We start from the raw sequence: 10,118 nt of genomic DNA, 5'->3' as shown, positions 1-10,118 counted from the left end.
AAAACCATAGTGGATAAAGAAGGACGATTTGTTTTGGTGTTGGGCAAGATAGAAAACGTTGAAATAACTCTTATAAATATTTATTACCCACCAGATGAGAAAGCTCAATTTATGAATGAAATTATTGATTTAATAGTAACCCAAGGCAAAGGCATGGTTATTATTGGAGGTGACTTGAATCTTGTGTTAAATCCTAACGTGGACTCAACAGCAGGAATTAAACATAAATCTGAGAAAAATGCAAATATTTTGAGAAGAGCTTGTAAAGAGTTGGGAATGAAAGATGTTTGGAGAACTCTTCATCCAAGAACAAAGGATTATACGTACTACTCTAATAGACACTCTACATATAATAGACTGGACTATTTCCTGATAAATATCACTAAATGCACTATTGGCACAATTACACTATCAGATCATGCAAAGCTCACCTTAAAAGTGAACTTGAATTCAAACAAAGGGAAATACTTATGGAGAATGAATAACTCGCTCCTACAAAATGGAGACCTAAAAGATACAGTCAAAAAAACCTTAAAGGAATATTTGGAATTGAATGACACGGAAGACATTAACAGTATAATTCTATGGGAAGGAGCAAAAGCCGTTTTAGGGGGTGAACTAATACGATACTCCTCTTTAAAGAAAAAACAAAGAGAACAACTTAAAACAGAACTTGAAATACAAATAAAAGCTCTTGAAGATAAAAATAAAAAATCACTTGATATGAAATTAAACAAACTGCTAAAGAAGAAACGTGGTGAATTAGACAAATTGTTGACACAGGAAGTAGAGAAATCAATACTTCTTACGAAACAGAAACACTATGATGGAGGACCAAAATCAATCAAAATGTTAGCTTTTAGACTTAAGAATCAAAAAAGTAAATCTTATATAACTCAATTAAAGGATGACACATCTAAAGTTATAACAGACAAAAATGAAATTGCAGAAACATTTGCAACATACTATGAAAAACTGTACAAAGATGAAACGGACAAAACAAACTCAGCAAGAACTGAATTATATCTTGAGAAACTAAATTTAAAACAAGTCTCATCACTGCAAAACACTAATCTCATAATAAGAATAACAGAAGAGGAAATATCACAACAAATTAAGAAACTAAAAACAGATAAGGCTCCAGGAGACGATGGGTACACCAATGAATTTTATAAAGAGTTCAGAGAATTATTGGTACCTCTATTACTAAACGCCTATAACTTTGCCTTAGAATCAGGTGTGTGGGCATCAACATGGAACTCATCTGTGATCACAGTTATTTATAAAGACGGGAAAGAAAAAATGGATACATCTTCTTATAGACCAATATCATTATTAAACACAGACCAAAAAATATTAACTTCTATCATAGCAAATAGACTTAAGGACATCCTGCCAGACTTAATTGATAGTGACCAAACTGGTTTTATCTGTAATAGATTCCTATCTGACAATGTAAGACGTACTCTTAACAGAATTGACTTTTCCCAAAAACATAATAAGGATTTACTACTATTAACACTAGATGCGGAAAAAGCTTTTGATATGAGTACTGTGGCCATATATTTTCAAAACAGCAAAAGCATTTGGATTTCACAGCAATTTCATCTCATGGTTAGAATTAATATACAAAAACCCAGTTGCTCAAGTGAGAGTCAATGGCACCCTATCAAGACGCTTTCAAATTCATAAGGGAACTAGACAAGGGGACCCAATGTCAGCGCTGATCTTTGCTATGTGTATGGAACCTCTTGCTGAAGCAATCAGACAGCAAGACAACATAAAGGGATTAACTATAGGGCAAGAATGTCATAAATTAGCATTGTATGCAGATGACATTATTTTATATCTTACTTCCCCTGAACACTCACTCCCAGAACTAATGGAAACAATAAAAGAATACAGTGACCATTCAGGATACAAAATTAATGAAAATAAATGTGAGTCTATATGCATTGGTAAACAATTGACAGATTACTCTAAAGGAAACCTCAGATTTAAGTGGAACCAAGATAAACTGAAATATTTAGGAATAATAATCCATAAAGATTTAAGTAAAGTTCACAAAGTTCATTATCAGAATCTAGAGAACAAAATCAAACAGGATCTGAACAGGTGGAAAACTATACCAAACTCTCTTTTTAGTAGAGTGGACACAATTAAAATGATGGTACTTCCACAATTCCTTTTCCTTTTTCAGAACCTGCCAACATCAATTCCTTTTCAAAGTTTTAAAAGATGGAATGGCATAATAACTAATTTTATCTGGAATAACAAAAGGAAAAGGGTCAAATTCAAAACATTAATAAAATCGAAAGAACATGGCACTTCCAGACCTCCAAACCAATTTTCATGCCACACATATAAGTAACATAATGAAATGGACTAATGATAATATTAAAGCAAAGTGGCTTCCGATAGAAAAGGAACAAACTCCATTCTCAATAAAAACATTACCATTCATTGATAGAAAAGATATGACACAACTGCAAGGACAAAATAGATGGATTAACAATACTTTATGTACTTGGAAACAAATTTGTAAAAAACATGATATAAATAAGGAATTATTCTATCTTAGAGAAATGGCATGGGATCCAGATTTCAAACCAAACAAAATGGACAATGTCTTAAAAGTCTGGTCCTTAAAAGGACTACAAATATATTCACAAATAATAACTAAGTATGAAGTAAATCCCTTTGATGTTATTTTAAAGAAATATGATCTAGTCCAGTCAAATTTCTACAAATATTTACAACTTAGAAACTATATAAAAACCTTTCAAAAAAGAGCAGGCATTCATGAGAAGCATCCCTTTGTACAATTTATGATTAAAAACTATAATATTGACATCAAGAATACACTTTCTAAAATATATAAAATACTACAAGAAAACAATGAAACACAAGACACTGTGGCATTGAGGTGGAACTTAGAATTAGAGGGACAGTTAAAAGAAGAGGACTGGGAAAACATTTATGGAACAATACATAAAACAACAAACTCTAGGTTTTGGAGGGAGTATGCATGGAAAATATACACAAGATTCTTTATCACACCAAAAATACAATCAAAGTTTAAGGCATCAAACTCATCAGAGTGTTGGAGAAACTGTGGGGAAAATAATGCAGACCATTCACATGTTTTCTACTTTTGCCCATCACTAAATACCTTCTGGAAACTGATTACAAATTCTATTTCGAATATTTTCCAAATTAACCAGGTACCTGAACCAAAATGCTTCATTCTAGGTGTAACACCGGATGAACTCATATCAGAAAGAGACAAATACTTATTTAGGATACTTAGGATAGCAGCAATGAAACAAATAACAAGGAACTGGCTAAAACCTACTCCACCATCTTTTAAAAACTGGAAGTCAAATATAAATCATATTTTAGAAATGGAAAGAATAACCTATACAACTAGAAATCTAGAAATTGAGTTTTTGAAACGATGTAATAAATGGTTAACATATATGGATTATAATTAAACTATTATTATTAATATTCTGAAGATAGTCGTGAAGAGCTGGAAGAGTTAACTTGTGTATATATATACTGTATGTGTTTTTTATTTTATTATTATTATTATTATTATCTTATTATTATTATTATCTTTTTTTATATGTAGTATTGATTTGTTTTGTTTATTTATTTATTTCCTCTCCTGGAACCGTCACCTTATCGTGGTGGAGAGGTTTGCGTGTCCCTGTGAACCTGAGGGCTGTGTTGTCTGGAGCCTTGTGCTCCTGGTAGGGTCTCTCATGGCAGAGTGGTCTCAGGCGAGGGGCCAGACTAAGAATGGTTCAAAAATCCTCAATGAATAACGGAAATAGAGGAGATGTGACCCGGCCCGGAGGAAGCCCGGGGCCCCCGTCTGGAGCTAGGACCAGACGGAGGGCTCGATGGCGAGCGCCTGGTGGCCGGGTTTGCCACGGAGCCCGGTCGGGCACAGCCCGAACAAACTACGTGGCACCCCCCCTCTCTTCATCTCATGGGCCCACCACCTGTGGGAAGACCCGTTGGGGTCGGGTGCGCAGCCACATGGGTGGCAGCGAAGGTCAGGGGTCTCGACGGACCAGACCCGGGCGGCAGAAGCTGGCTCTGGGGACGTGGAACGTCACCTCGCTGTGGGGAAAGGAACCGGAGCTTGTGAGGGAGGTGGAGCGCTATCAGTTAGATCTGGTGGGGCTTACCTCCACGCAGTCTCAGCTCTGGTACCGTACTCCTGGATAAGGGTTGGACCCTATTCTTCTCCGGAGTTGCCAAGGGCGTGAGGCGCCGGGCGGGTGTGGGGATACTCATAAATCCCCGGCTGAGCGCCGCGGTGTTGGAGTTTACCCCGGTAGACGAGAGGGTCGCCTCCCTGCGCCTAAGGGTTGTAGGGGGGAAAACTCTGACTGTTGTTTGTGCGTATGCACCAAACAGCAGCTCAGAGTACTCGGCCTTCTTGGAGACCCTGAATGGAGTCCTGTATGGGGCTCCAGTAGGGGACTCCGTAGTTCTGCTGGGTGACTTCAACGCCCACGTGGGCAACGATGGAGACACCTGGAGAGGTGTGGTGGGGAGGAACGGCCTCCCTGATCTAAACCCGAGTGGTCGTTTGTTATTGGACTTCTGTGCTAGTCATGGATTATCCATAACAAACACCATGTTCGAACATAAGGGTGCTCATAAGTGTACCTGGTACCAGAGTACCCTAGGCCGAAGATCAATGATCGATTTTGTGATCGTGTCATCTGATCTGAGGCCGCATGTTTTGGACACTCGGGTAAAGAGAGGGGCGGAACTGTCAACCGACCACCATCTGGTTGTGAGTTGGATCAGGGAATGGGGGAAATTTCCGGATAGACCTGGTAAGCCCAAACGCGTAGTGCGGGTGAACTGGGAACGTCTGGAGGAGGCCCCCGTCCTAGGTATCTTCAACTCACACCTCCGGCGGAGTTTTTCTAGCATTCCTGTGGAGGTTGGGGGCATTGAGCCGGAGTGGGCGGTGTTCAAAGCCTCCATTGCTGAAGCTGCGGTGGCTAGCTGTGGCCTCAGGGTCTTAGGCTCCTCAAGGGGCGGTAACCCTCGGACACCGTGGTGGACACCGGTGGTCAGGGAAGCCGTCCGATTGAAGAAGGAGGCCTTCCGGGATATGATATCCTGGAGGACTCCTGACTCGGTTGCAGGGTACCGACAGGCTCGAAGGGCTGCAGCTGCTGCCGTGTCGGAGGCTAAGCAGCGGGTGTGGGAGAAGTTCGGAGAGGCCATGGAGAAGGACTTTCGGTCAGCACCAAAGTGTTTCTGGAAGACTATCCGGCACCTCAGGAGGGGGAAACGGGGAACCGTCCAAGCTGTGTACAGTAAGGATGGGACTCTGTTGACCTCAACTGAGGAGGTCGTCGGACGTTGGAAGGAACACTTTGAGGAACTCCTGAATCCGAATAACACGCCCTCTATGTTGGAGGCAGAGCTCGAGGTTGATGGTGTTTCGTCGTCAATTTCCCTGGTGGAGGTCACTGAGGTAGTCAAACATCTCCGCAGTGGCAAAGCCCCAGGGATTGATGAGATCCAGCCAGAAATGCTAAAGGCTCTGGGTGTTGAGGGGCTGTCATGGTTGACACGCCTATTCGACATCGCGTGGGAGTCGGGTACAGTGCCAAAGGAGTGGCAAACCGGGGTGGTGGTTCCCCTGTTCAAAAAGGGGGACCAGAGAGTGTGTGCCAATTACCGGGGTATCACACTTCTCAGCCTCCCTGGTAAAGTCTACTCCAAGGTGCTGGAAAGGAGGGTTCGGCCGATCGTCAAACCTCAGATTGAAGAGGAACAATGCGGTTTTCGCCCCGGACGTGGAACTACGGACCAGCTCTTCACTCTCGCAAGGATCCTGGAGGGGGCCTGGGAGTATGCCCATCCGGTCTACATGTGTTTTGTGGATCTGGAGAAGGCGTATGACCGGGTCCCCCGGGAGAAACTGTGGGAGGTGCTGCGGGAGTATGGGATAAGGGGGTCTATCCTCAGGGCCATCCAATCCCTGTACTCCCAAAGCGAGAGCTGTGTTCGCGTCCTCGGCAGCCAGTCAGTTTCGTTCTCGGTGGGTGCTGGGCTCCGCCAGGGCTGCGCCTTGTCACCAATCCTGTTTGTGATATACATGGACAGGATATCGAGGCGTAGTCGTGGTGGGGAGGGGTTGCAGTTCGGTGCTCTGAGGATCTCGTCACTGCTTTTTGCAGATGATGTGGTCCTCATGGGATCATCGGCCTGTTACCTTCAGCACTCACTGGATCGGCTGGCGGCCGAGTGTGAAGCGGCTGGGATGAGGATCAGCACCGCTAAATCTGAGGCCATGACTCTTAGCAGGAAACCGATGGATTGCTTACTCCGGGTAGGAAATGAGTCCTTAGCCCAAGTGAAGGAGTTCAAGTACCTCGGGGTCTGTTTCGCGAGTGAGGGTACTATGGAACGTGAGATTGGCCGGAGAATCGGAGCAGCGGGGGCGGTATTGCGTTCGCTTTACCGCACCGTTGTAACGAAAAGAGAGCCGAGCCGCAAGGCAAAGCTCTCGATCTACCGGTCGATCTTCGTTCCTATCCTCACCTATGGTCATGAGGGCTGGGTGATGACCGAAAGGACGAGATCGCGGGTACAAGCGGCCGAGATGAGTTTTCTCAGAAGGGTGGTTGGCGTCTCCCTTAGGGATAGGGTGAGAAGCTCAGCCATCCGTGAGGAACTCGGATTAGAGCCGCTGCTCCTTTACTTAGAAAGGAGTCAGCTGAGGTGGTTCGGGCATCTGGTAAGGATGCCCACTGGGCGCCTTCCTTGGGAGGTGTTTCAGGCACGTCCAGTGGGGAGGAGACCTCGGGGAAGACCCAGGACTAGGTGGAGAGATTATATCTCAACACTGGCCTGGGAACGCCTCGGGATCCCCCCGTCAGAGTTGGTCAATGTGGCCCGGGAAAGGGAAGTCTGGGGCCCCCTGCTTGAGCTGCTCCCCCCGCGACCCGACCCCGGATAAGCGGAAGAAAATGAGATGAGATGAGATTTATAATTTTTTTCTATTTATTTACCTATTTTTTTATTTTATTTTGTTACTTATCCATTTATTTATATTGTTTACATTTAAATAAATATATATATATATAAAAAAATATATATATATGTTTGTGGGATGATGTCAATGTAAAAATAACTCATCAGAATAACAAATGATCCTACAATAAAGTATATAAAAAAAAAAAAAAAAAAGCTGGTACAGTATTCAGTTTAAGTGTCGTTAGACAGTGTTGTTAGTGTGTTTTAGCTGAAATAATACTTATTGAAGAATGTGTTAAAGTAAAAAATACTTTTGAGAGGTTTATCTTTCTTTTTAGTTATGGAAAGATGTCTTATGGTGAAAAGCTTTAAATGTAGTACTTAGTACTCAAACAATGCACACTTTAATATGCTGTTTATTTGAATGTTGTTTTGAAGGTTGTTTGGTTTTGCATGCTGTGAAAATGCCATTTTATGAATACTGTACAGATATATCTGGTATTTGGAATTGCATAAGGAATGTACTGTTTGTTGAATGTTGTGAACACCATTACAACTTTGGACTTGACCACAACACTGCGTCCTCGTTGTTATTTCTATACCCCCCTCACAGGGGCGTAACACTACCATACATATATTTCAATATTAGCATTTGTTTTTTTGGGGCACCAAATCCTATGGCCCCAAAATCCGTGTATCTTCCATTCAATCCATATCCGTTTGGAAATCAAAACACGAAAAAAGAAAAGTGACCTTTTTAAAACAAATCATCCTCGTTGGGATAGCTTGGCCAGAAATTCATCACATGTATTTCTCTTTTAAAACATGTATACCGGTGTAATAGTCTCTGTATGAGCTTTTACGAATAATAAAGTCGAGAGAACAAACACAGTTTGGGAAAGCTGAGCGGTAGGGCAACCGCCTCCCCTCTGCCGCGTTCCCTCATTGAAATGAAGGGAGGCGGCGAGCTGCTGCGCGGTGGAGGCGCGGAAACTCGCAATAATATCATATTCCAACCTAAATGGTTGTGCCGATTGCCAAACAACTGATGGGCCCATGAGTTAACAATAATTAATAACATTAGCACACTTACCAGATGTGGAGGTCTGTGGACTGTGTATAGTAGACCATCTTCATTTTGTGTCTGCAGTTTTTGCATTTCACTTTTCTTTGCAGCAATCTTTTCTTTTGCAACCATGTTATCAACTTGAGTGATGTTTTTTTTGTCTCCTTGACATTCACTTTTCTCAAAAGTGTTCCCGCAAGCGAAGCCATAGCACCGGTGGGCAGAGGAAATAACTGATGTTACTGGCCAAAAAGTCCCTGATTTGAAAATCTGGCGCACTTTTCTGTTATTGGTTCAATATGTGGAGGTACGCTTGATTTTTACATCTAAACACCTCCCACCGCTAAGGTTGGGCTGATTCCCTGGTTGATGCCTGACTCAATCATAATAATCAAGCGCTTCTACCGTCCGGTTGGCTAAGCCGCACCGCCAACTCGGTGCCGTTGAAATAAGCTATTAGTCTGCGCAAAATAAATTGGATCTTGTCGCTATGGTAAGTATTAGGGCTGTCACTTTTTCCAAAAATGAAATTCGAACGAATTTCGAATGTCCATAATTAATTCGAATACATTCGAATACATTCGACCCCCCCCCCCCCCCCATAGAACACGACAACAGTCTTGATTTTTTATGTTGCTCTTTTTATTTCTTGTGGAAATCACGTATACCTACTGAATTCATAACGGCACAGGATAAAAACACATCTTTGATAACACATTTGTAAACACAACAAGAGGAAGCTCCGACACACAAGTGCGGCTGTCTTTTACACATTAACAATAACTCGCGCGGCTGTACACTCTGTGCTGCTCCGCTCGGCAGTTGTTCCTCTGCTGCTACATTTCGGTGGTAAGCTAGCAGATGAGTGCGCAAATTTGATGTTGTCGATAAGTACGACAGCTCTCTTTTACAAAGACGACAAACGGCCTTGTCTTTGTTTGTGACTTTTCCACCCACAAGAGATAGGCCTAACATTAGTGGTTCACACATACAAGTAATGGCGCCTGCTTTCAAAATAAAACAATAACTGTTGAGAGAGGGTTGATACTTACTAGGGCTGTCACTTTTTATTCGAAGTTCGAATATTCGTTCGAAGGTGGGGTGAAAAATCTGTATCGAATGTTGATTCAACATTCGATACAGATAGCCAGGCCAAGAGGGTCGGCAACAGGTCAAACTGATATCAAATTTTAGCGCGCCCTCTGCTGGATCGAAAGCAGACTACTTAAAATGGTCTGAAGTTCTTATGAGACGGCAGCACACACAGTTCGAATGGAGAATTACACTTCGAATTCGAACTTTTCACCCCACCTTCGAACGAATATTCGAACTTCGAATAAAAAGTGACAGCCCTAGTAAGTATCAACCCTCTCTCAACAGTTATTGTTTTATTTCGAAAGCAGGCGCCATTACTTGTATGTGTGAACCACTAATGTTAGGCCTATCTCTTGTTTCAGCACCAGCATAGGATTTTTCATCAGTTAAGATCGGATCAACCCTCGGCCTCGCCTCAAAATATGAATAGGCCTATGGTGGAAAGGCCGGAGCGCTCTACCCGGGCAAAAGGACAGCGGGGGAATGAAGGAGAAAGCTCCGATATGCCTACTGCTGGTAAGTTGGGTTGACACATTTGTAAAGTTATTGTAATACTCAAACTGTTTCTGGCCGGGCTCGGCAAGAGCTAGTAACGTTAGCTTTGCTTAGCTGGGAGGTGACGACGTTAATACCCATAGATAGATATAGAACTAGATGTCTCGTCCGCGCTGCTGGCCAATGGAGTTGAACGTCACCACTGGCGGCAATCTTACCACAGTAAGCTGCTCACCTGTAACATTGTGTTGGTAGTGGTACATGTACTTCTTAAATAACCATAACTTGCTCAATTTTCAACAGATTTTCAAACGGTTTGGTTTATTATAAACGTCAGAGATGTAGGTATGACAGTACACACCTACGAATAATTGTTAGGTTCTAAGAAAAATAGAATAATGTTCTAAAATAGGTACAAGATTTCCCTTTACAAATATACATC

The sequence above is a fragment of the Gadus macrocephalus genome, chromosome 16 (genome assembly GCF_031168955.1).
Source record: "Gadus macrocephalus chromosome 16, ASM3116895v1".
Lineage (NCBI taxonomy): Eukaryota > Metazoa > Chordata > Actinopteri > Gadiformes > Gadidae > Gadus > Gadus macrocephalus.
Note: the sequence above shows the minus strand (reverse complement) of the source record.